This window comes from Oryzias latipes, assembly GCF_053564925.1.
Source record: "Oryzias latipes strain Hd-rR chromosome 1 unlocalized genomic scaffold, Olatipes_Hd-rR_3.1 chr1_Y".
NCBI classification, from domain to species: Eukaryota; Metazoa; Chordata; class Actinopteri; order Beloniformes; family Adrianichthyidae; genus Oryzias; species Oryzias latipes.
The window spans coordinates 5,429,414-5,454,906 of NW_027616335.1; the positions used below are offsets into that span (position 1 = coordinate 5,429,414).

The window sequence follows — 25,493 nt, forward strand, 5'->3', positions numbered from 1 at the left end:
AACAAGTGCAGGAGGTCAACCAGAGGAAGCTCCTGGTTCCATCATCAACCAGGTGGAATTCATTTTATGATGCAGTCTCCAGAGTTGCAGAGATCCCTATGAATGAGCTAAATAACCTGTGCAACAAGCTGGGTATCAAGTGCTTCAATGAAAAAGAATATCAGTTCATACATGAATACTGTATTGCAATGAAGCCCTGGACATACTGCAGGGTGATGAGTGTCCATATGGTGCTTTGCTGCCTACACTTGGGATCCTGATGATGAAGTCTCTCGGCCTAAAAGATTTGCTCACCAAGATGACAGCAGACCTGCCAGATGTTATTGTAAAGGTGTGTATGATTCAGAATCACAAAAAAGAAGTATTTCCATTGTTGGTGAACAGAATTCACAAACTTAGAATTGACTTGGGTGATATAGTGCATGCAAACAATTTATAACAAATTATTTACATTTGGCCAAACTGTAGAAACACTTGTGTTAAACACTTTTAACTGTATTATTGTTTATTATAGGCCATCCAGACTCGTTTCTTCATTGTGCTCGACAACAAAGATGCTCTTCTTGCTGCCATAAGCTGCCCAAAGTTCAAACTCAGATGGGTGAAAGATGGAGCTAGAAAACAGCAACTGAAGAATCTTCTGGTAGCAGAGTGCCAAATACTTTCTTCTTCAGCAGGAGACTCAGACAAAACTGACAATGTGCCAAACAAAGTAGTAACACCAGTAACTGGTATGGAGTTTTTTGAATTTGAGTCAGAGCCTGAGGACTGTTACTCTGCAGACCAAGAAGTAATGAACTATCTGAGCTCAGGGGGATTTGAACTTGACACCTTGAGCAACTTCCCAGCAGTCAAAAAGGTTTTCCTGAAGTACAACACTCCAACCCCTTCAAGTGCACCAGTGGAGCGTTTATTTAGTTTAGGTGGATTGGTGCTGACCCCAAGACGGAATAGACTGTCTGAAAGTCGATTTGAGAAGCTGCTTTTAATGAGATACAACCACTGTTTCACTAGCCCTGATCATCTGAAAAAAAGTGAACAGAAATGTCTTGCCTTTATACTTTTTGTGATTTGTTTTGTTAGTACCTTCAGCAGTTCAAAAAAAAAAGAGTGTCAGTTAAAGAGGTCAACGATTCAATGATTTTACCTTGTTATAATGGCCTTCCTTCATCATTAGTTTACTCAAAGTTATATTTGAATTGATTCATGCATGTTTGAGTAATCTTGTTTTGTTCTTCAGCTGGAGCTTGAGTTTATAGTAAAGCAGCAGGTATGGTTCAAAACTGTCCCATAGCCACTTTCCAACAATATAAAGGAGTAATTTAAAAACTGCTGTCTGTTACAGTTAAATTTTAAAATGAAAAACTTTACAGTTCTGCACTTTTGAACAGGAAGTCAACAGAGCCGTTTGTTTTTAAGCCGTTTTAGATCAATTTGGGGTGTTACAGTGAACAAAATGTAAACTGCTGTGCTGATCTACATATGTTCTAGTTTAAAGAGTTGAAAAAAACACACAATAGGTCTCATTTAAGTTTTGAGATTTAAATGAAACAACTACAAACAATTAAATTTATAAGATTACCTTAAAATTATAAAGGGAGCTGATTTTATTTATTTACAATATGCTGTATTTTTATTTGGAAAACAACTCGACATTGTTTTAAGTTAAAGAGCCAAAGGCTAAATTTGTTTGTTTTGCGAGTTTTGCACTTTACAATATAGTTTTTATTGTGAAACGCTTCTGTATTAAAGTACTTTGTAATCAGTAATCAGATTACTTTTGAAAAAAGTAACTAGAGTAGTAATTAGATTACTTTTTCAAGAAGTAATCAGTAATCAGAATACTTTTCCAGAGTAATCCGACCAACACTGCTCTGGATCAGGTGTGTTCAGTCAAGACCTGAATTTGATGATGCCGGTCAGCAGCCACTAATATATTGATGAATGAGCAAACACGCTAACAGAAATCCTTAAAAGATGAGCACACCAATATCTTGTATAAAGTAAACACAGCATATTTTTTTCATCTTTACAGTAACATTTTCCAGTGGCACCTCTGTCCACAACACGCTGAATTGTTGCCAGCAGAAAGGGGAAGGATGCCGTTTAAATGGCACTGGTCCCACCAAAAGTCGCAGCGTGAACTTGGGCTCTGAAAAATGAACAAATTAGGAAGACTGATAGCAGGCAGGACTTTTTGGATCTTGGAGAGAGAAGCTTTTCCTCTCGTGCTTACAAAACTCCAACAGGCTTCAAACAGCAGCCAAATAAATAATCTTTAGAAGTTCAAGCTCTTCTGAATTGTTTTTAAATATCTAATATTTTATATATTTGCTTTTCGAATTAACAGTTCAAAATCTTGCTACTAATTCCTTAAAAAAAAAAACTTTTAACCCCATTTGTCCAAAGAAAAGTTGCAGTTTAAATATATATGTATTATTTTCAGTTTGATCAACATCCATGTCGGCACTGTTTGTCTTGTCATCTTTTTTTTAAAATTTTATTGTATTTTATGCACAGCACTTTTAGTAACACGTGTTGTGGTAAGAGTGCTATATAAATAAAGGTTGATTTGATTTGAATGATCTAACATAACTTTTGTAAGCAAAAAAAGACAAATGTTTCTATTTGTACATAAACTCAATTAAAAAGGTGTTCAAATCAGAAATATACATTTCTAATCATTACTGAAACGTCCACATGCAAATTTGTTTTTTTAAAATGAGACAAAACTGTGTTTTTTCGAGTAAATAATAGGATTTCATTGATTTGAAAAACCTAGTTTTTGTATTTTTTTCAATTGTGTAATAATTACTTGTGATGGTTCTCTCATACGTTTATAACATCAGCGACTCATCTGTTCACACCCAAACAGCAGGAGTAGTCAAACTTACAATTTTAGTTTGAGCCGTACATTTGCCTGCAGCTGTGGCTTCGCCTTAAGTTTTGCCTCCCCAGCAGTGTTGGGCGGAAGCACAAAAATGTGCGGCTGAGCTGAGGTCCCCATCTGTAAAGGTGTTCCTTTCTGGAGTGGATCTGGAAGTTTTTCTGTAGTTGCCATGGAAGCAGCAGGTTGTGGGATGCCCTGGTTTAAAATGAGTTTTTCTTGTGCCCGGCACCGCCTGCTGTACCTGTAAATATGTACAAAACGAAAAGGTTTGATTGTTTTGATTTTCCTCTATGCATTCTAGAGGATACAGCTTCTTATTTTTTTCTGTTTGATGTTGTTGAAAATGTATTCATAAAGAATGATAATGTCATATATTAAAATCATTCTAATTTACTTACCATTGTGTGACTGTAGCAGCATTTACTTCTGGAAGCTGGATGGTGGTCTCGCTCATAATTCTGGCATTTGAGACGATGCACTCTCTAATCGTCCTGTACATCCGCACCACCATAGTGAACCGAGAAACCTTCTTCCCTTCGCATCGGACGGCGTTTGGGTACAAGGCACAGAGTCTCACAAAGATGGCCTCTGACACTCGGTTGCAGTCTGGCCACTGTGCAGGACTGTGAGCCCCGATAAAACACCTGAATGAAAAAAGAGGGGGAAAAGCAAGGACAAAAAAACAAGGATATATGATTTAAAGTATTATTTTAAAGCCAAACATTTTGTTTTGTGTCACTTCCTTTGGCGGCTCAGCTCTTGTGTGTTTTTTGTCTACTCACCTTTTTGTGCTTTCGACTCCGGGGGCTACAATTTTTTTGGTTGCTCTAAATCTACCCTGCTTCAGTAAACAGTTTTTTTTAAATCATAGTCCCCCAATGACTGCCACAGGGAAATGATCCGGTTTGACTCCTCTGCAGTCACCACAAGGTTATTGTGCCGGAGGCCAACAAAGAAATCAGCCAGCTCCTGCACGGCCCCATAACCCTCCACGTTGTCAGGGCCGACAGAATCCTAGGAAACAAGAACAAGAATTAGTGAATAGAATTAAAAGAAAAATGACATTTATGCTTTTGAAAAGAACTTAGTCTTACGTCACATGAAGAGTCCAACTGTTGAGGGGTTGCTGGCAGATCTGTTTTGGAGGCTGTAAAAGAAAAAAGCAAATCCCTTAATAAACAGTAACATGATAAGTCCTTATGATGGAAGCACTCCTAGACCTTTTTCCCATTTGCAAAACAAAATAAATAAATAAAAAACATACATACTACTTTACTTTTTCTTTTTTCAATAGAAAAGTTGAATTAAACTCACTGCTCTGTTCAGCGGGGGATAAGACACAAGGGGGAACAGAGGTGGTGGCGGAAGGTGATGAAGAGGGAGATGGTGATGTAGGTCCAGGCACTGAGTGCGTTGCACTCGTTGAAGGACCCTCAGGAGGAGGAGGAGGAGAGCAACAGGGGCCAGGCTGAGGGTCTGGAGCTGACAGACTGCTGGTGGGTGCCAAAGATGACGTTGAAGAGACTGTGAAGGTCCTCACTGGCTCCAAAGTGGCCACAGTGAAGTCTTCAAACTCTTCGGGTTCGTTGAAGCTGTCCTCAATCTCCATGTCAGTCGTCTCCGACCCTTCAACAGCCTGTCGGTAATCTTGGAGAACTTTACCAGTTTGCTGGTAAAGGTACTCCACCCCCAGAAGTTCACCTGTAAAAGGCAAAACATTCATTAGAAGAAGAAAAAAGGTGTTGAAGTTCTTTTCAAAAAAAGTCTGCATACCTGTGTATTTCCTTGGCCCAGCATTGGGAACAATTTCCTGGCCAAGGACCTCCTCACACAAACTGTTAACAGCATGCCGCAGGAGATGGTCGTAGGAGCATGGCTGCTGCTGCTTGTCTGATGTGGCGGCTACAGTGCGGTCTTCATTCCACCTGGCCAGCCCATCTAACAGGTAGGCCTGGAAGAAGACATCACTTGCCAGGGTGCCTGCAATATCCATGGAAAAACAAAACACATGTTTCCATGCATAAATACATATGGCTTTCTATATTATTTACAATACTTCAGGATTTTTGTGTTTCAAGGAAAGATAAAAGAACTACTTACCAGGGATGAACCTATTCAGGTGAAGATGAAAAGATTCAAGGGATGTTGAACCTCTGGCATAGCTGTATGTGGGCAAACGATGTCCTCCTTTCAGGATTGTTCCCGTCCTGGTGTACAGCTGGATGCCTGGGGGATCCTGGATGTAGGCCACATGTTTTGCCTGGGAAGCTAAAATGCCAGCCATGCGTTCCGAGTTGATCAGTGGAACCCCCAGAGTGTCGCGACCATTGTCACCGTCAAAAGCTTGGATGAGGCTTTTGATGAGAGCCAGAGTCTCCTGAGAGCCACGTGTCGTTCTCCTGCAGTGCAGGGCTAACTCACTGCGACTAATAGACCTCAGCACGTCAGCTTCTGAGGGATTGGTGAGCCTGGCACACAGTTTGGATCGTTTTGCGATCTTGAGGGCTGTCAGATCTTCCTCATCACACGTAAAGAGACACTGGCTGAGGCGCCTCATGAAAGATGCATACAGCTGGTGTGAATCCGTGGTGCAGCCCACCGAAAACCTTCTCATGAAGTGCCATATGTCCAGGCGGATGTGAAGGTTTTTCCACTTCTGGAAAATTCGTCGAAGAAGCGTGTTTCCACAGCAGTCTCTGTCGACGTAAAGCACTTCAGGGGGAAGTACCCCAGCCACTGCATGTCTCCCTATTAGTCCTTCAATCATTGGCCCCAGGCCAAAACCTTCACTAGCAGTGAGCACAGATGTGATTATTTGGCCGTGCTCATTGCCGACATTTGTTGCCCAGGTCGCTGTTCCAAAACCCCTTCCAGACAGTTTCCGAGCAACTTTCTTGGTGGAGTCCAGCTTCAAGATGCGTCCATAAGTTGATGTCACTGAGGCCTTGACCTCAGTCAGCCTCTGGAGAACGTCTTGGGCGTAGACCTGCATCAGCCACCTGTGCTTTGGAACAATAGGCATTGGAGGGGGAGGTGAAAACGTGACTGGTCTTATGAGACCCTTTTCAACAGCCCCTTTGACTTGTTTACAGTCCGTCATGTACTGGACAGTCTTCCTCAGCCACACTTCTGAATGACACTCCTCCACTTTCTTCCTAATCTGGCTGCTGCTGTTTCCCAGACCCCTCTGGCACATCAAAGTGACCACCCGCAGGTCACAGGCAAGCTTGGATGTGAGGATGCAGGGAAACTGCATCCTGTGACCCACATCCAGCTGGGAGACGATGGCATGGCTCCAGCTGATGAACTTTCGTTCGCATATTTTGCAAAGTAAATATTCAGATGCCACAAAATAAGTTATGTCCACAGAAATAACTTGTCTGATCTTCTGATGCACACCAGATGAGGTCAGAAGCCCTTTGTGGCAATCTGAATGAGGAAATGTCAGCTAGACTTGCCAGAGTTTTCGGGGCATCCAAAGAAAGAGGGGGCTGCCAAAATAGTCTTCGGGCTGAAGGACGTTGGTGAGGCGCAATGGGAATTGTGGAGGATACCACCACAGTCTGTCCACCTTGCTGAAGTCCAGTTCAGGATGTCCTTGTGCTGTCCATTTGAAAAGAGCTTTGGACATCCATCTCTGGTCCACCTCAGGCAGTGTGTGAAGCCAGCCGGCTGGAAGACACACTCTTTGTACTGAGAGGAAAAAAAGAAGGTAAAAAAGTCTATTAATAGAATTTGTGCATGGATAAAATTTAAAATTTCAGGGAACACTTAAACCTTAAAGCTCTTTCAGTAAGAGCAAATGCAAAAAGGGTTTTGTTTAAATATATATATAAAAATGTGTGTGTCAGTGGTGTGTGTGTGTTTTTTCTTTAAATGCATGCTTAAGGAAAGACATAAAAAATGACATCTTTGGTTAAGTTCCCTAACAGAGCTTCTAAAGTCTGAAAACGTGATTTTGTTTTGTGCTGCAGAGTTATATACATTTCCCAGAATGACAAATTTATCATCTTTCTGCCGTTAGAATGATAGCCTGTTAATTTAGAGTGTGTGTGTGTGTGTGTGTGTGTGTGTGTGTGTGTGTGTGTGTGTGTGTGTGTGTGTGTGTGTGTGTGTATACACATTTGGGTGCAATCAGTTCGGTACGGCTGTTTAACAAATCTGATATGAACTGCTATTTATGAACTATTATTTAATTGTTATTTATTGTCTGTGTTTTGCTGTCGGACGCCTGAATTTCTCCCTTGGGAGATTAATAAAGTTTTTTTCTATCTATTTTTGTTTTTTTTCAGTACAAAAAAGGCAGTAAAAAATTACTTGCAAAATGCATTTATTGGTTTTATTAAAAAATAAATAAAACTGACCTATTCAGGTGATCTGCTTTATAAAATAAGAAAACCTATTAGCTGCCAGAAATCAAAAACTTAACACTGGCCTGAAAAAAAATTAATGTGGCATTCGCTATCTTTGTGTAACAATGTCGACACGCAGCATTCGACTTATCCAATTGTCTTTTCCGTTCATTGATGATGACAACAAATCCAAAGAGCGTAAGGAGATGGGGGGCTGGGGGGAACCTCATGTCTGCCTTAGGCATGCTGATTCTGTGGACATACGCACTGTCACCTCCGTCACCTAACAGCAGTTGAACATGAACTGAAATGACCTTTCTGACCGTGGAAGGCGGATCTTCCTTCAGGTTTCACTTCCCTGTTCGAACCCTCAGTTTTTTACCGTTCGAACGGGGAAGAGGGTAAAATTTCAAATAATTTAGTTGAAAATTATTACTGAAAACCAACTTAACTTTTATTACATCTTTTAGAAAAAAACAGCTGCAACTCCCAATTTTTTCTGCCACAATTATCACAAAAATGCAAGTGAGATTGTGGAGGGACATTAGATCAATACAGACCATAGAGTTTCTCCTTTTTTAATTTTTGGATGCTGGTGTGTCAAGGGATTTTTGTCAAGGATAAAGTGTGCCTTGGCTCAAAAAAGGATGAAAAACACTGAGCTAGAGGAGAAACGCCCACTTGGAAAGCCTGGCTGAAGGTGGTGGAGTAATGTTCCCATGCATGCACTGCAGCAGTAACTCCAAGATGACGGTGCTCTCCTCCCATGAGGAGCCACGTGGTCTCCTCTGGCGATATAACTCATTGTGTTTGGGTGTAGCCTTTATTCTCCTTTTCATTCAAACACCCTTGTCATCTTACGTCATGAACCTGTCATCCAAACACCAATGCGGAAGTAAAGACTGTCACATACGCCCCCTCCTCCAGATGAAACGTCCCGTTCCGACATAAAACAATGAAGAGGAAGGAAAGTAGTCTAAGTAGTCCTGCAAAAACAGGCCCACACCATAATTCCTCCTCCACCAAAATTTCTCACTGGGATTTGTTGCACAGGTGGAGTCCTATGACAGTTCCACTCTGGAATACACAGAGGTCCTGAGAGCGGCCCATTCTTTCACAGTTTGTAAAAACAGTCTGCATGCCAAAGTGTTTGATTTTATGCACCTGTGGCCGGACAAAGTGATTAGAAAACTGATTCTGATCATTTGGATGGCTGAGCCAATACTTTGGTAATATAGTGTAGGCACTAATGGAAAAAGAGGATAAGCCTAAAACAAATGTCCTTTAACATTTAGGATCCATTTATTTAACACTGAAGTTTTCCATCAAACACCTGTGGTTTTCTGCTGCTGAGGAGTCTTCCAGGAACTTCTCCTGCTCCATCTCTTCCTTCTTTTCTGCAGGACTCATCTCACCGTTGGTCACCTTGTCAGTAGAGTCTGAAACAATCACCACTTCAGTCTTGATGAAATGTCATTTCACAATTCCAACTACCACAGAAAGAAAAGAATGTGATAACACATGCAGCACTCCAGACTTCCATTCAATTGTAGGATTTTACACCAATTAGCTAAACTTTGAACCCAAAAACAAAGACCTTTGACTAAACTATGGACCTGTGTTGGAAAATCTGAATTCCAGCAAGGATGTGGCTGGAAATCTTTTAACCTCCTCTGCCGGCAAACTACAGAGACCTTCTGATCTCCCCTGGAAGAGGACAGGAAACTGCATGAGGCGCTTTAAGGTTTCTGGTCTTTGGCTGGTTTAGATGTGACTTACTGCGCATTCTTGATTTGTCACTAAAGAACATGCTTTTTTCTATAAAAAAATTTGTATCCAAAGTTTTTTTAGGCACAAATAAACTTCTAAAAAACCATTTGTTTGATGAAATGTCACAATTTTTTTTTACTTTGGTTTTCTGCATTGTTTTGTTAATTAAAAAACTGACATTTTTCTCTAAATGTTCCTGTCCTACTGTTATAATCAGACAGCAACAACAAAGAAGAAACTGAAATTCAGATTGATGTTTCTAAACTCACAGAAGTATTTGAATGTTCCAAAAAGAAACAGTAAATCTATATTTTGTACCTGCAGCGTTTTCTTTGACTTGCTCAGCTTTCTGAGAGATGAGAGCTGATCTCATCTAAAGCATCCAAGCATTTCTTCACATCCTGGTAGGGGGAAAGGCAGGAACCAACATCAGACCAATGAAAGTGCATTTCAGGTCAACATAAAGAAAAGGAAATGTGGTTAAGCTGTAAGGAAACAGCACAAGATGCTGTCCTTCATTCCAGGGTAACACTCTGGTTTGAAAAGATCAAAGGAGTTTTAGCATGTGATATAGATTCAACAGATTACCGGGTTGTCTATTTTCAGGGACATTTTGATCTGCGTGTGGAGCCTCTGGAGCTTCATGTCAGTAGACATCTCTGAGTACAGGAAAGAAACCAGACAAATTACTTAGAAAAACCAAATTTACTGACTTCAGACGACAGACGCTTAGGTTCTGAACTGAAATGCCAAAAAGATTAAACTCCTGCACACCTTTTTTCTTGACCCCTGCCTCAGTTTTCTTTGCGCCGTCTTTGTTTAGTCTGAAAATCAAAAAGAATCTCTCATGATCTAGAGTTTATAGGTGGAAGTGCAAAAGATAAGACACTAGTTGTCTCATTATTGGAGAAAATGTATGTTTCATTTCTCATTTCTGCTTTTTCAATAACTGTCACCTCTGCAGCCTCATCCAAGTCTTTGAATTGTATGAAATAGCCATTTGTGACCTTTATGTAATCCTAGTTCTAGCACAGATACAGACTCAGAATGCAGAATTTACATTCTAGTTTCACAAACAACTGATTTTTACTCTTTACCTAAAAGGAAAAAAACTTAGTAGTTAAAAGTAGTTAACGTACTCCTTAGAAAGATTTCCAACTCTTGAACAATCACAACAAATAGCTTAGCTGGTACCTCAGGGCAGGCTAAAGCTGGTAAAGCTTTTTCATGACGTCTCTGTACTGGGTGCGCTGCTACAAAACCTCCGGGGCAGTAATCCTCGAAGATATGGATAGGAGAGCCCTTGTCAGAGAGATTGCCCCCAAGTCTGCAAGCCGTCCACACCACCAGCTCGCTGGTCTGAAAGTGGGGGATGCTTACCAGTGCATGCGTGCATACCGGTGCATGCGTGCATACCGGTGCATGCGTGCATACCGGTGCATGCGTGCATACCGGTGCATGCATGCATACATACATACCGGTGGGCCCCGGCTTAGCAGCTAGTGAGCGCTGTGCACGGTCTGATTCCAGGATGTCAGCTCCAAGCACCTCAAAGTTTGGACACACGCGTCTACTCCATTCAGCAGCACCGAAAGTCCCACTAACCTAGGTTTTTAAAGATGTTGTCACCTTGGCTGGTCAGTTAGGATTATTTTGTGAACTTGTGCACATATTTGGTGATCCTGTAAAATGAAAACTAATTTTCCTTAATACTTGTCCAGTGGAACCCCCACCTGCTGAAGCTGGTTGTGAACTTTTACAGGCTTACAGTATCCAGTTGGAACGAGAACATCCACCATTTTGTATGACTTAAATAAAAGGTTTCTTTCTTTAAATGAGCTAATATAATAAAAGAATTTCAATACTTTTGCATGTGTACAAGGAATAAAAAGAAGAGTACAAAAAGCGTTGCTGAGGTTGTTTTTTTCCAATTTTTTTTTTTCAACTTTAACGACAAACAAAGATTTGTTTTTCAAATGTTTTTTTTCAAATTCAACAACAAACAAACAACAACAAAGATTTTATTCTTTACATTTTTTTCCGGTTTCAACAACAAAGATTTGTTTTGTTTTTTCAAATAAATTTTTTTTTTAATTTCAACAACAAAGATTTGTTGGTTTGTTTTTTCAAAACATTTTTTTTTAAATTTAACAACAAACAAACAACAACAAAGACTTTCTTCTTTACATTTTTTTTTATTTCAACAACAAAGATTTTTAGTACAATTCTTTTCTTAAAGAGGGCCGTATATTTGTATCAGGCGGCGTCTCTCCTTGTCAGTTGTCGCTAAGGCCAGGAGCCTTCGAAGTAGAGCCTGATGACAGAATAAAATCAACAAATGACTTCACAAGGAAAAACTGCAAACAATCTGCGTGCATAAAATTGTTTAAATAAGAAAATGACTAGAATTTTTTTGGGGCTTCACAAAGCATTTCCACACAAGTCAGTGTGCTAGATAGAAAACAAACTGTTTAATGATTAAAACTCTAAAAAGGCCAAATAGCAAGCTGTCTGTTTTCATTTGAAATCACTTTTAAAATATTTGCAAATATAAATTGTACTTCTTTGAAAAAAAATCTTTTGTGGAGAAATGAGGTGTGTCCTATTTCATGTGTGTGTGTTGTGTGTATTGTATGTGTGAGTATTTCATAACGAGTGCATAATTCTTAAAATGTACTTTAGTAAAGAGAAATGTCATGTTTTTGAGCAAAGATTATAACTCACTTGGTTTTCCCTCCTTATTCGTGCGGCATCTCTGGCCCGATTTGTGGCTGAGTGCCATAGCAATCTGGGCGGAGGTGGGGGGTTTGTCGGCATTTTTCCTGTCGGTAGACATACGTGAAAAACGCAGCGCTTAAAGTTGAGGTAGCTACATCTAAGCGGTCTGTTAGCTTAAATTTTATTTTACAATGGACAAAGACAATAAAAGCGTATCTGTTTAACAAACAACCTATCTAACTATAAGTTCCACACACAAAAAATTGGAATAAATGATCAGTATCTCACCTTGACTTGACCGGATTACTTGGTTGTCTGTTAGTTTGTGAAAATAAAAAAAAACTGCTGTTAGCATGATTTAGAGTTTCATAGGGCTCGGTTCCATACGTTCGGTTCGGTACAGCTGTTTAACAAATATGCCTCATATGAACTGCTATTTTATGAACTGTTTTTTTCTAACTATTTCTATTTTCTATCTAAAAATCTATCTAACTATAGTTTTCACACACAAAAAATTGTGATGAAACAGACAAATGCAGCTCACCTATTATTGCCAGATGTGGATTGATATTGTAGACGTTAGTTTTCTGGAGAAAAAAAACAGCCGTTAGAATGTTTTTTTTTAATTGAACTTCAAACAAACATATACATATACATAGCTACAACAGAAAGAAAAATAAAAAATAATAAAATACAAAAAAAATAAAAATAATAAAAAAAAAATTTGTAGTTTAAAATACTAGGTAATGTGATACAACTTGTGATCTTCAATGAAAATAGACCATTTTATTGCATTTTTGCTTTTTACTAATTTCAGAGATTTAAAATATAAACTGTTCTCTATATGAAATATATTGAATAATGGTTTGGTTTTTGAAAATCTGCTTTTATGAATGAAACATTTCCCAGATATTAATAAAGTATTGAACGTCAAATAGATTATCACCAGAAACTACTCCAAATAATATGATTTGTTTTTGTAAATGAATAGAAATAGGAAAGGGAAACTTTAAGGAGCAACACAAAAAAATCCTCCAAAAACTGTAAACATATATATACATTCAAAAAACAGATGATCAAGTGTTTCTATATTTATGTCACAAAAATACTTTTATGGAAAACCAAAAGGTATATATGGTAGTTCCTTGCATGGATAGACTGCATTCATACCTGTAATTTTAAAATGGATTTCTTTGTATTTTGGATAAATTGGATATCTAATAAACTGAGATCTTAACTTGCTTATTTCCTATTTTGTGTAATGCTCTGCCATAAAATGATTTTTTGAAGATGTTGGAAACAGTTCTCTAACAAAGATATTATAAATGAGTTTGGAAGTTTTGAATTAACCGGTCAACCATCAAACAACAGGGATGGAAGCTGAACTTGAACATCAAGAACAAGAGTGGAGGACATTTGGATCAAAGTCTGAGGAATTGCTTTGATCACATTGTTGTATTGTTTTCTATCATTCAATTCAAACTTACAGGAAAAAGTTTCCAATGAGATTATGTTTCCATTATCATTCATAATATGTAATAATGACCAAATACCATTATCAATCTAATTTTTGTAAAAATGTTGATTTGTTCCTACATAAATTATACCGACACGTCCATATGGCAGTGTTATGTGGACTAAAGTTATGTTTGAATATGAGTTTGCCGTACAGTAACACTTGCTGATGATAAGTAGTTTAATAGGAAGTTTTCTGTAATCAAAATTACATCTTAGAAGGAACACAGTGCCCCCTAGATGACAGAAAATGTTGGAACAAATAAGAAACCAAATATTTCTTTCATTTTGCAGAAAACACCTAAGTCAGTTGATCTTAATCATACCATCCAAACTTTCAAAGACTATGGCTTTAAGTCCACCTTCACTGTAATCTTGAATTATTGTTCCTTTTTTAATATAATGAGTTTTGTTTTTCCAGATGAAGTTAAAATTGACCTGGTTTATTGCTTTCCTTGCAGATTTAGGAATTGGGAGTGAATATGCTGGATAAATGAATCTGGATAAACATTCTAATTTAGTGAGAAACACCCAGAATAGAAATATTTCGCTGTGACCACATGTTTAAATTGACATTTAATTCCTCTAAAGTTTTCCACAAGTTAATTTCCTCCATTGTTTGGCTATCTTTGGTAATATGAACACCAAGATATTTCAAAGCAGTCCTAACAGCTATGTTATGAATAACTGACTGATCAGAATGGTGAATTGGTAACAATTCACATTTGCTGAGATTTAGTTTTAACCAGATGCTTCAGAGAAGAAATCCACAGTCTGAATGATCTCCAGTATTTGATGACTGTCCTTCATGAAGGTGGCCGTGTCGTCTGCCAGCTGAGTAATGGCTAACTGTTCTGCCAGGACATTGAGTTTACAGAAACCAGAGCTTTTTTATTAGTATTGATAACATTTCTGTTGCTGTTATAAAAAGTATTGGTGAAATTGGACAGCCTTGTTTAATTCCTTTGTTAATTAAAAATCTGGGAGAAATGCCATTTGGTAAAATAACTACACTGTTTTTATCGTTATGCATTTTTTTAACAAATTGAGGAAATTAGGTCCATATCCAAATAATTCAAAAGTCTGAAACATAAATTTGTTCAACCGTGTCAAAGGCTTTAAAGAAATCTAAAAATAAAATGAAGTCTTCATCTTCAATTAATTGATTATAGTCAATCAGATCAAGAACTAACCGGATATTATTGTGAATTGATCGTCCTTTTAACCCTTGTGCTATCTTAGATGACCCCACCCTTACATTGATGTGTTCTCCCTACATGACAAAGGAGGATAAAGGTGGAAAGATTTCATATAATCTATGGACACCAGTGAAGATCACAAATCATTGAAGAAAAAAGGTTCAGCACACTGTCTAGTGGGTCTAGATGACCCAACTCCCAATGGTAAAGTGCCTAGGATAGCACAAGGGTTAAAAACCCTGATTGTGTGTCTGAGATGATCTGATTCAGTCCTGTTTTTAATCTAGATGCAGAAATGTTGCTTAGAATTTTATAATCACTATTAAGGAGGAATATATTAGTCTGGCGTCTTTCCCAGGTTTAGGAATCAGGGTGATTCATGGTAGTTGGAAGGATGTTCAACTCAACTTGTGACTAACAAAAACTGCTCTTTCAAGTGTTTCCAAAAATGTCTGTAAAAGTTCATGATAAGCCCATCAGATCCTGGAGATTTATCTACAGCTAAACTTCTCATGGCTTTTTCTGCTTCTTCCATAGTGATTTCTGCTTCACATCATTTTTCAAAGTTTTCATCCACTTTTGGAGCCAGATCCTTGATGTGATTAAAAAAGCGATCAGCATCCTGAAATGAATAGGAAGAAGAGTACAGCCCACTGTAAATTTGGAAAAATTTTCTCTTCATTTCTTACATATTTATACTTTCTCTGCCATTAATTAGCAATCTGTTAACAGCAGTCCTCTCTTGTCACCTTTTTTCCAGTCTACAAAGTAAGCAGAAATTTTCACTCCCTCTTCAGCCTATTTAGCTCTGGATCTAATAAAAGCACCTTTGGCTTTAGAGATGTTCATATTATCCAGTGAGGTTTGCAGTAATGCAAGTCTCTGTTTCTGAAGATTTCCTTTATAATCCTCTAATATACTAAAGTTGAACTTCCAGTAACCTTTGTTTTTAGGAAGAATGAGCTTGATCGAGTGGTCTGTTAATGTTGCAGCAGAAATATTAGCTATTGATGTAAAATTCTGTTGATTTTCATATGTCAACCAAAAATCCAACCTAGATTTAGCAGATCCGTCTGGTTTAAACCAGGGGAACGCTTGAACATCAGGATTATCACGGCGCCAGACATCAGAAACATTGAAATCTCTACATAAATGAAGAAGAGGAGGATTATAATGATGGTTTAGTTCCTTAACAGTAAAGTCTGAAAACGTGATTTTGTTTTGTGCTGCAAAGAAGAAGTTGTCTCCATATCCATTCCCCAGAATAACAAATTTTAAATTCAATTCAATTCCATTTTATTTGTATGGCCCACAATCACAACAACAGTCGTCTCGATGGGCTTCGAAGTAAAACATGAACTCAAAAGGATCATGAATACAAAGAGTTCAATGGAAAATACTAAAATGAACTAACAAACTGACTAAACTATACTGGCATCCCTACCCTTAGATCCCCCTTCGCGGTTAGGAAAAACTCCTAAAAAAACGGATTCCGGAAAAAACGAAGAAACATCAGGGGTGCCCACATGAAGGAGGGATCCTCCCCCAGAACGGACAGGCGATTTACCAGAACTCTTAGAGAAGAATTAACTTATCTAACCCTACAACTACATATATAAAGTCCAGCAGACGAGCTTCATCCAGTCGTGGTTGTGGGGACAGTCAGGGGCGCGAGTCGAGCCGGAGACAGGATCCACAGCCAGGAGTAGGAGCGGGAGCAAAGGCGAGGTAAACGGTCAGGAACAGGAGCACGGATGAGCCAACTGGAGTCTGGAAGCACTCCCACTCCCCCTGGGGAGAGGAAAAGAGGGACAATACATGAATCGCACTGTACTAAACAGAGGCATGGAGAACTAAATGATGAATGATGATCAAGAATAGAGAAGAGAGGAAGGGTAGAAGTAGATGAGAAAAGAGGACAGAACCCCAGTGCACCATAGTTACCCCAGCTTCAACTTCTAGCAGCCTTTTAAAACAAATAGTTATTGTTATTAAGTTTAATTTAAACACATTAACATTAAGTTAAATAATATCTTAATACTAACTAGTCTGATAATAAGCCTGTCCAAAGAGGAATGTTTTCGGTCTAACTTTGAATGTAGAAGCTGAATCGGCCTCTCTTACATGAGCTGGGAGCTTATTCCATAAGACAGGGGCTTGGTGGCTAAACGCTCTACCTCCAGCCGTACTTTTACTTATTCTAGGAACCACAAGCAGTCCTGCATTTTGCGAGTGAAGTGTTCTTATTGGATGGTAAGGGACTATGAGGTCCTTAATATAGGATGGGGCCATGCCATGTAAGGCCTTATAGGTTAACAGGAGGATCTTGAACTTGATTCTAGAATCAACTAGGAGCCAATGGAGCGAAACTAACACTGGAGTGATGTGATCTCTTCTGCTAGTTCCTGCTAACAATCTAGCAGCCGCGTTCTGAACAAGCTGGAGACTTCTTAGGAACTCTTAGGACACGCTGCTAACAAGGAGTTACAGTAATCCAGCCTAGACGAAACAAACGCATGGATGAGTTTTTCAGCATCACTTAGAAAGTATATTTCTGATCTTAGCAATATTCCGCAGGTGAAAAAAGGCAGTTCTACACGCCTGAGATATGTGAGCCTTAAATGATAAATCCTGGTCAAATAAAACTCCAAGTTTTCTAAATGTGGAATTGGGGGCTATACTTATGCCATCCAGGGAGACTATCTGAGAAGACAGAGCATCTCTGAGGTTTTTAGGACCTAGTATAATGACATCAGTTTTTTCTGGGTTCAAGAGGAGGTAATTAATTGTCATCCAGGTCTTGATGTCTCTGATGCAGGCATTCAGTTTCTCTATATCGTCATTCTGGTCAGGTTTCATGGATAAATACAACTGCGTGTCGTCGGCATAACAATGAAAATTAATGCTGTGTTTCCTGATTATGTTTCCTAGGGGTAGCATATAAAGCACAAACAGGATGGGTCCTAAGACTGAGCCCTGTGGGACTCCATAGTTAACTCGAGTGCACTGAGAAGAATGGCCATTTACATTAACGAACTGATACCTATCGGACAGACAGGATTTAAACCACTGGAGAGCAGATCCTCTGATCCCTGTGTCCTGCTCTAGTCTATGGAGTAAAATACCGTGGTCGATAGTGTCAAAGGCTGCGCTGAGGTCTAACAGGACCAGAATACAAAGTAGTCCCTTTTCTGAGACCAATAACAAGTCATCAGAGACTCTAACTAGTGCAGTTTCCGTACTGTGGTGGGATCTAAACCCCGAGTGAAAGTCTTCAAAGTGGCTGTTGTCCTGTAGGTGACAGTAAAGCTGCTTAACTACAACTCTTTCTAGGGTTTCAGAAATAAAGGGGAGGTTTGATATTGGTCTATAGTTGGCCAAGATGCTAGGATCCAAACTGGGCTTTTTCAGAAGAGGTTTAACAACTACATATTTAAAAGACTGTGGCACGTAACCCGTTTCCAGAGAGGTATTTATCCTTGTTAATATGGAATCATTAATTAGGGGAAAAGTTTCTTTAAAAAGTCTAGTGGGAATTGGGTCTAACAGACACGTTGAGGATTTGGAGGACGTAATAATTGATGTTATTTCCGCTTGATCCACAGCAGTGAAGCAGTCTAATGTTACAGAGGTTTCTATGGATGCCTCCACTTCTACCAACTAGGCTGATGGTAGGAATAACTTGATTTAACTTATGTCTAATATTTGAGATTTTACTATCGAAAAATGTAAGAAAATCATCAGAGCTGAGAGAAAGAGGAACATGTGGTTCTAATGAGCTCTGACTGCGAAATAATTTAGCAATAGTGCTAAAAAGAAATCTTGGATTAATTCCATTCTCTGATATTAAGGTTGAATAGTACTGGCTTCTAGCTCTACGCAGAGCTTTTTTATAATTTAATAGGCTAAGTTTCCAGATATTCAGAGACTGCTCTGAACCGGAGCGGCGCCATTCTCTTTCCAACTTACGGGTTTCTTGTTTAAGAGAACGAGTTTCAGCGTTAAACCACGGTGCTACTCGGTTTTGTCTGATGAATTTAGGTTTGAAGGGGGCAACAACATCGAGTGTACTCCTGAGGGCTTGTAAGGCATCATTAACAAAGTGGTCATTTATACTAGGACTGATGCTATGGGAGCTGGACACAGAACGGTCAGTTAAGGTTCTTCTAAGCTGTTTCTTACTCACTGGGGCAGCAGCATGTTCTGATGTAGACTGGAAGGTAATCAGAAAGTGATCAGAAATGATGGGGTCAAGAGGAAGGAAACTCAGCTGGTCAATCTCTATACCATGGGTTAAAACAAGGTCCAGGGTGTGCTTATGACAGTGAGTGGGTTCATTCACACTTTGGGTGAAACCAACATCATCTAATAAAGCTGCAAAAGCATTTCCCAGACAGTCACTGGGGTCATCAACATGAATATTAAAATCCCCTATTATTATAGTTTGATCAGAATCTAAGACAATAATCGATAGGAAGTCGGAAAACTCAGTTAAAAATTCTGAATATGGGCCGGGGGGGCGATAGATAATGATGAATAAAACAGGTTTTCGAGTCTTCCTGTTTGGGTGATTTATAGACAATATGATGCTTTCAAATGAATTATAAGTATTTTTAACTTTAGGGCTGAGAAGTAAGCTAGACTGATATCACTGCCAAACCACCTCCTTTCCCCGAAATCCTGGATTTATGATAGTTAGCATAAGTGGGGACTAAAGACACACACACAGGACCAAACACACACACACAGGACCAGAGACACACACACAGGACCCGAGACACACACACAGGACCAAAGACACACATGACTTAAGACACACACACAGGACTAAAGACACACACACAGGACCAGAGACACACACACAGGACCAAAGACACACATGACTTAAGACACACACACAGGACTAAAGACACACACACAGGACCAGAGACACACACACAGGACCAAAGACACACACACAAGACCAGAAACACACACACAAGACCAGAAACACACACAGGACCACACACAAACACAGGACCGGAGACACACCCAGGACCGGAGACACACCCAGGACAAAAGACACACACAAGAATAAAGACACACACCCATGTCCAAAGACACACAGGACTAAAGACTTACACAGGACTACAGACACACACACACAGGACCAAAGACACACACACAGGCAGTGGCGGTTTTTGATGTGGGCGGTCGCCCAGGGCGGCACTTCATAGGGGGCGGCATTTGCCGTGTCACTCATATTGTGCTACGATATTCAAAGAGGAAGCTTGAAGCTTTTAATTTGAAATTGCTTCAGCTGCCGACACTGAACACTTTTATTTTGACACATCAGACTATTAAGAATGTCTTCATCCTATTTGCTCTTCACACTTATGGTGCAAAAAAAAAAAAAGATGAAATAACTCAGAGTGAAACAACGTAAAACAGGCACATGAAAAGAAATAAGGCAGAACAAACACCCGTGCTCAACCCAATTTCGACAAAAGCAGGCAATGGGGATTATTTCCCACAATTTCTTGCTATGACACGGCAGACCCGACACGCACGTGACAACCTCTGCTGCAGGACGCTTGCGGCCACACCTCTTTGCGGTAGTCTTTGGAACATTAGTCAAAAAACTCGAGAGGGGGGCGCAACTCGCCGGTGGCTGGCTGAATCACACTAACAGGTGATTGGGAGTCTTTTTCTATCTGACAATCAACTCTGGGCCGCAGCTGCGCCTCCCGTCATAGAGACGGAGCCGCGTGTGTCAGAGGGAAGGGGAGGGGTGGTGTGGGCAGACCATTTTTTATGGATTGAGTTTTTTTGGAGGATTTCTACTGTTGGTGTTGCACAAATTTAGGGAAATGCCAAATATTTTTGGAGTAATCCCACTGATGAGTTCTATGATTTAGTCTTTAATGTTTTATAAGACCTAAACATATTAATCACAAGAAGTTTTTTTTTTAGATCTTATCCCTCTGATATGTTTCACAAAGACACACACAGGGCGTCACACATTAAGAAATTATTGTTAAAAATGAAGCAGGAGTCCAGCTCTAAAAAAATGCTCTAAAAAATGATAAAAGAGCAAAAAAAAAAAAAACGGAATTATTTGATTTGTAATTTCTTATTAATATTTCCAGGCTTTCTTTGTTTTTTTCTGCAGCATGTTCATATCTGTATAATTTTGACAGAATATATTTCTATGGATAGCAAAATATTACAAGTTATTTAAGGTTTAACTTGTGTTCCTGTTTTTATTCATATTTATGTTCAAAAAGTTCAGTTTAAAAGGTTTAAACGTTTAGCTTTAGTGTGTTCAGTAAATGTTTATCTTCTTCGGCCCAAAACCTTAAGCGTGTTTTTAACTTAGCCCCCTGTGTGACTGAGTTTGACCCCCCTGTAATACGAGTCTAGAAAAGTCATGCATTTTTTGTGTAAAATGGCTAAATAGAAGATAGGGAACACAACAGGATGTTGTCAAATTTTGTATGTGTGCGTGGGGGGGGGGGGGGGGGGGGGGGCTGGGGGGGTTACTCGCCCAGGGAGTAAGTCAGTGTAGAACCGCCACTGCACACAGGACCAAAGACGCACAAACAAGACCAGAAACACACACACATTTATGTTTGGAGTAATCCCCGTGATGAGTTCTGTAATTTAGTTTTTAATAGTTTATAAGACCTAAACAGGATTTACAAAATAACAGGTTTCTAAATAATCAAATCCCTCTTAAAAGTTTAAGACACACACAGGACCAAACACACACAGGACATCACACTCAGGACCAGAAACACACACAGTAGAACCCTGTGCGGGAATATTTTCTTCATCCCGCTCCCGCCCGCTGAATTTCTGACCAATCCCGCAACGTATGAGTGACACTTCCGCCCGCTAAAGACACACACAAGACCAAAGACAACCACAGGACCAAAGAGACACACACAGGACCAAAGGCACACACAGGACCACAGACACACACACAGGACCAAACACACACAGGACCGGGGGGGGGGGAATTGAGTTGCAATGTAAGACACGTTTACTGCGGACCTGTGTGTATATGGGGGGGGTTGAGGTGCAACGAAAGACACATTTACCGTGGACCGGGGTGGTATTTTTTCTTTAGTAATAATAGTAACTGTTGGCTCTCTCGCAGCCGTTGTCTCTCTCGCTGCCTGGGAGAGTTTTTCTGTGCCAAAGTTTTTTCTGTGCCATCAGATTCGGAATTTTTTTTACCTTTCAATTTTCATTCGGAATTTTTATAACCTTTAAATTTTCATTCTGAATTTTTATAACCCTTGAATTTTCATTCTAAATATTTTTTAACCCTAACATTTTGATCTCCCAAAAATTCAATGTAAAAAATTTCGACGGGGAAGATGCTGCTTCTTTTGTGCCTCTAGCACAACTAGTCGATCTAAGAACACATCGATATCCAGCCAATCAAGTCATGAGAACGACAAGACGTCAGCGTTCGGTACGTTTTACAGAAGTCCAAAAGATGGGAGTCCCGGCAAGATGGCGATGGGAGCAAACGTCCGGTTAGCGTCCTGCGCAACATAACCTTGAAAACGTTACTTTAAGACGGAATACTTATAAAACCGACTCTCCGCTGGATGTCAAGATAAAATAAAGCAAGCTTTGAGCCAACTGAATATTGTCTAACATGCCCAACAACAATACGAGCATGGCTAATAAACCCAATGCTAAAGCTACAGCTAATGCTGCTAGAGCCAAAATGCTGTTTCCACATGACTACTGCACGCCTGAGGACATGGAAACAAATGCAAAGGGGCCAAAATCCACGTGGCATCACCTTTGAAACCAGCAGCGCCACAAAAAAAGCCAAAACCAGATGAAACCTGCTCTCTCAGACCAGGAGAAGCCTCAAACGCCGCAATCTTGGCTGCAATTGAAAGCCTCAAAAGCATGATGACGGACTTTAAGTCGGAGCTGCAGCAAAACACTCTGACTATATCCGCTATCGCCAAAGCCGTGGAGTTTAACTTTGCTGAAATCAAAGAATGTAAAGACAGAAATAAAAAGTTGGAAGAAGAAGTGAAACGTCTGAAAGAGAAAAATGTGGAGTTGGAGCAGAGAGCATCAGAGATGGAAAAGAAAACATTGGAATCGGAAAGATACAAGAGAAGATGGAACTTGAGACTGAATGGTGTTAAAGAAGAGAAAGGGGAAGACACTCGAGGAATTGTGGCAGATCTCATCACAAAAATTGCACCACCCTGGACAGAGAAAGTGGACAACATTCTGGACACGGTACACCGGCTGGGCCAAACTGATGTCAACCGCCCTCGTCAAATCATCATTCAGTTTACAGGAAGGAGATACAGAGACGAGCTGTGGCGAATGACTAAACACCATCCTGTCTGTCGAGACCTCAACATTCGCTTTGCAGAAGACCTCATCAAAGAAGACAGAGAGGCAAGGAAAGCGGTGTGGCCTAAAGTTGAGCAGGCGAGAAGGAATGGTTGTAAGACAATGTTTCGAGGTCCTTATGCTTTCATTAATGGTCAGAGAGTCACTCCATGACTTTAGTTAGTCTTACGAGTTATTTAGTTAAGATGGTTATTGTAAATTCAAGGTTTTGTTGCTTAAAAGTTTTTGTTCAGTAATACTTTCAGCCTTATTTAGGTCTGTTAAGTTTGCCTTTTTGTTACATGTTGCACCCTAAAACAGGTACTTCTTTACTTTCTTTAAATGCAAGAGGTCTAAGAGATCTAACAAAGAGAAAAAGCTTTTTTTTATTTTGTAAAGGGAAGAATGTTGATTTTGTTTTTTTACAAGAAACGCACTCTACAAATGAAGATAAATCATTTTGGTCTCAGCAAGGTTTTTTTCAGCCATAGCAATACCAGATCGGCAAGGGTCGCTATACTTCTCAAAAACTTCCAAGGCAAGATTGTGTCCCATATAGCAGATGAACACGGTCACTGGCTGATCATTATAGTAGATATTGATAATTTGAAATTCATCCTGGTTAACATATATGGCTACAATAACATCAAAGAGAATAAAAATTTATTGGAGCAAATTTCATTACAGTTGGACCAACTCAGATTAGCATATTCATCTAATAATATCATTGTGGGAGGGGACTTGAATCTAGTGCAAGATGACTGGATGGACAGATTTCTCTCTAATTTTGATTCCACTAACCCTAATGGAACATTTAACAATTTCTGCGACGGTCAAGGCTTAACTGACACATGGAGACACCTTAATCCAGGTATGATTCAGTTCACATGGTTCAATTCCAATTATAAGTTAAAATCAAGAATTGATCATTGGTTAATTTCAAATCACTTGTAATGTCACGAAGTTAAATGTAACATATCAGCAGCACCGCTAACAGACCATTGTAGCGTAATCTTGTACATTAAACCCAAAAACAGTATAAAGTACTTGAATAAGTACTGGAAATTCAACTCCAGCCTTATTAAAAATATTGATTATTGCCAAGAAATTAAATCACTTATTTCAGAAATAGAGACATCTGAGGAACTTGATTCCCCAGTCAGAAAATGGGAATACCTTAAATACAGAATTCGTAAACTCTCAATTTCATTTGGTAAAAAGTTAAAATCAAATCTGGATAAAAAAGAGCTGGACATAATAAAACAGCTGAATGATCTTTGTTGTAAACCTAACCCGTCTGAGGATGAAAGACAACAGATATTAAACCTACAATCTAAATTAGATGAGCTTTATACTCAGAGAGCCCGAGGAGCATACATCAGATCCAGAGCCAGATGGATAGAAGAGGGCGAAAAAAATTCAGCATATTTTTGCAGCCTGGAGAAGAGAAGGCAAAAAAGGAACAGCCTAAAGTCACTTCTAGTGAGTGATATGGAAATTACTGATGAAAAGGCTATATCCTCAGAAATTTACAGATTTTATAGCCACCTTTACAGCTCTAAATTTTCAAGGACAGACTGTGACAACTTTATAAAAAAGTTTACGCAACACATCCCCAAAATAGACGACAATTTTAAACAAACATGCGATAAACAACTTTTAATATCTGAGCTTGATGCTGTCATTAGTCGACTCTCTCTCAATAAATCTCCTGGTTCAGATGGGCTCACAGGCGACTTTTATAGACACTTTTGGGAAGATATCAGAAATTTGCTGTATCAAGTCTTTTTGGAAATCTTTGAAACTTGCACACTTCCAACCACAATGAAACATGGGATTATAGTTTCTATCCCAAAACCTGACAAGGATCCTAGATTTATAGACAACAGAAGACCTATCACCTTAAGAAATTCAGACTACAAATTATTAACGTACATTTTCGCTTCTCGTCTCCAGACGGGACTTTCAGAACTTATTGCGGAAACGCAATCTGGTTTTCTGAAGGGCCGTTCAATTCATAATAATATAAGACTGGTTATGGACATCATTGAATACCGACACCTTATAAAAGATAATGGTTTTAATCTCTTTCTGGATTTTTACAAGGCCTTTGATTCAGTGGAGCATCCGTTTATAATGACAGCACTGGAAAAGTTTGGTTTTGGTACTAAATTTAGAAACCTGATCTATGGTCTATATCAGAATATCAACAGCTGTGTTATCCTTCCTAATGGCACCACCCCAAGTTTCAAAGTTGATGTAGGGATCCCTCAAGGTTGTCCCATCTCTCCATATCTGTTCTTATTAGCCACTGAAATGTTGGCCATTTATATTAAGAATTGTAGTGAAATCAAAAAGTTAAATGTCTTGGGCACAGAGATCATTATTACCCAGCTAGCAGACGACACAACACTGTTTTTAAAAGATGAGCATCAAATTAAAGCAGCTATTGAAAAAGTAAAATACTTTTCCAAAGCATCAGGGTTAAACTTAAATTTAAAGAAATGTGAACTTTTGGCTATTCACGACACACCTTTAAAAGAAATCAATCATATCCCCATTAAATCAGAAGTTAAATACTTGGGCATCTATATCAACAAAGACCAAAAAATAAGCCAATCAAGGAATGTGGGTTTAAAACTTGATGAATGTAAGACGAGGTTGAACATGTGGCTCCAAAGAGACATATCG

The 25,493-nt window shown here is 39.2% G+C and overlaps 3 long non-coding RNA genes across 3 annotated transcripts in view; 1 reads left to right on the forward strand and 2 right to left on the reverse strand.

Moving 5' to 3' along the window:
* The window catches only part of LOC144990399 (uncharacterized), a 108,448-nt gene that overhangs the window by 20,057 nt on the left and 62,898 nt on the right, over nt 1-25,493 (forward strand). The gene's annotated exons all lie outside the window — the stretch shown is intronic.
* Nucleotides 8,523-10,105, reverse strand: LOC144990392 (uncharacterized). Its single transcript, XR_013654386.1, has 4 exons — nt 9,787-10,105; nt 9,601-9,671; nt 9,331-9,413; nt 8,523-8,681 (listed from the first exon to the last, which is right to left on the reverse strand). It is a non-coding gene; the product is annotated as an uncharacterized LOC144990392 (long non-coding RNA).
* LOC111948932 (uncharacterized) lies at nt 11,188-12,332 on the reverse strand. The gene is made up of 4 exons (XR_013654307.1): nt 12,275-12,332; nt 12,019-12,045; nt 11,737-11,834; nt 11,188-11,326 (listed from the first exon to the last, which is right to left on the reverse strand). It is a non-coding gene; the product is annotated as an uncharacterized LOC111948932 (long non-coding RNA).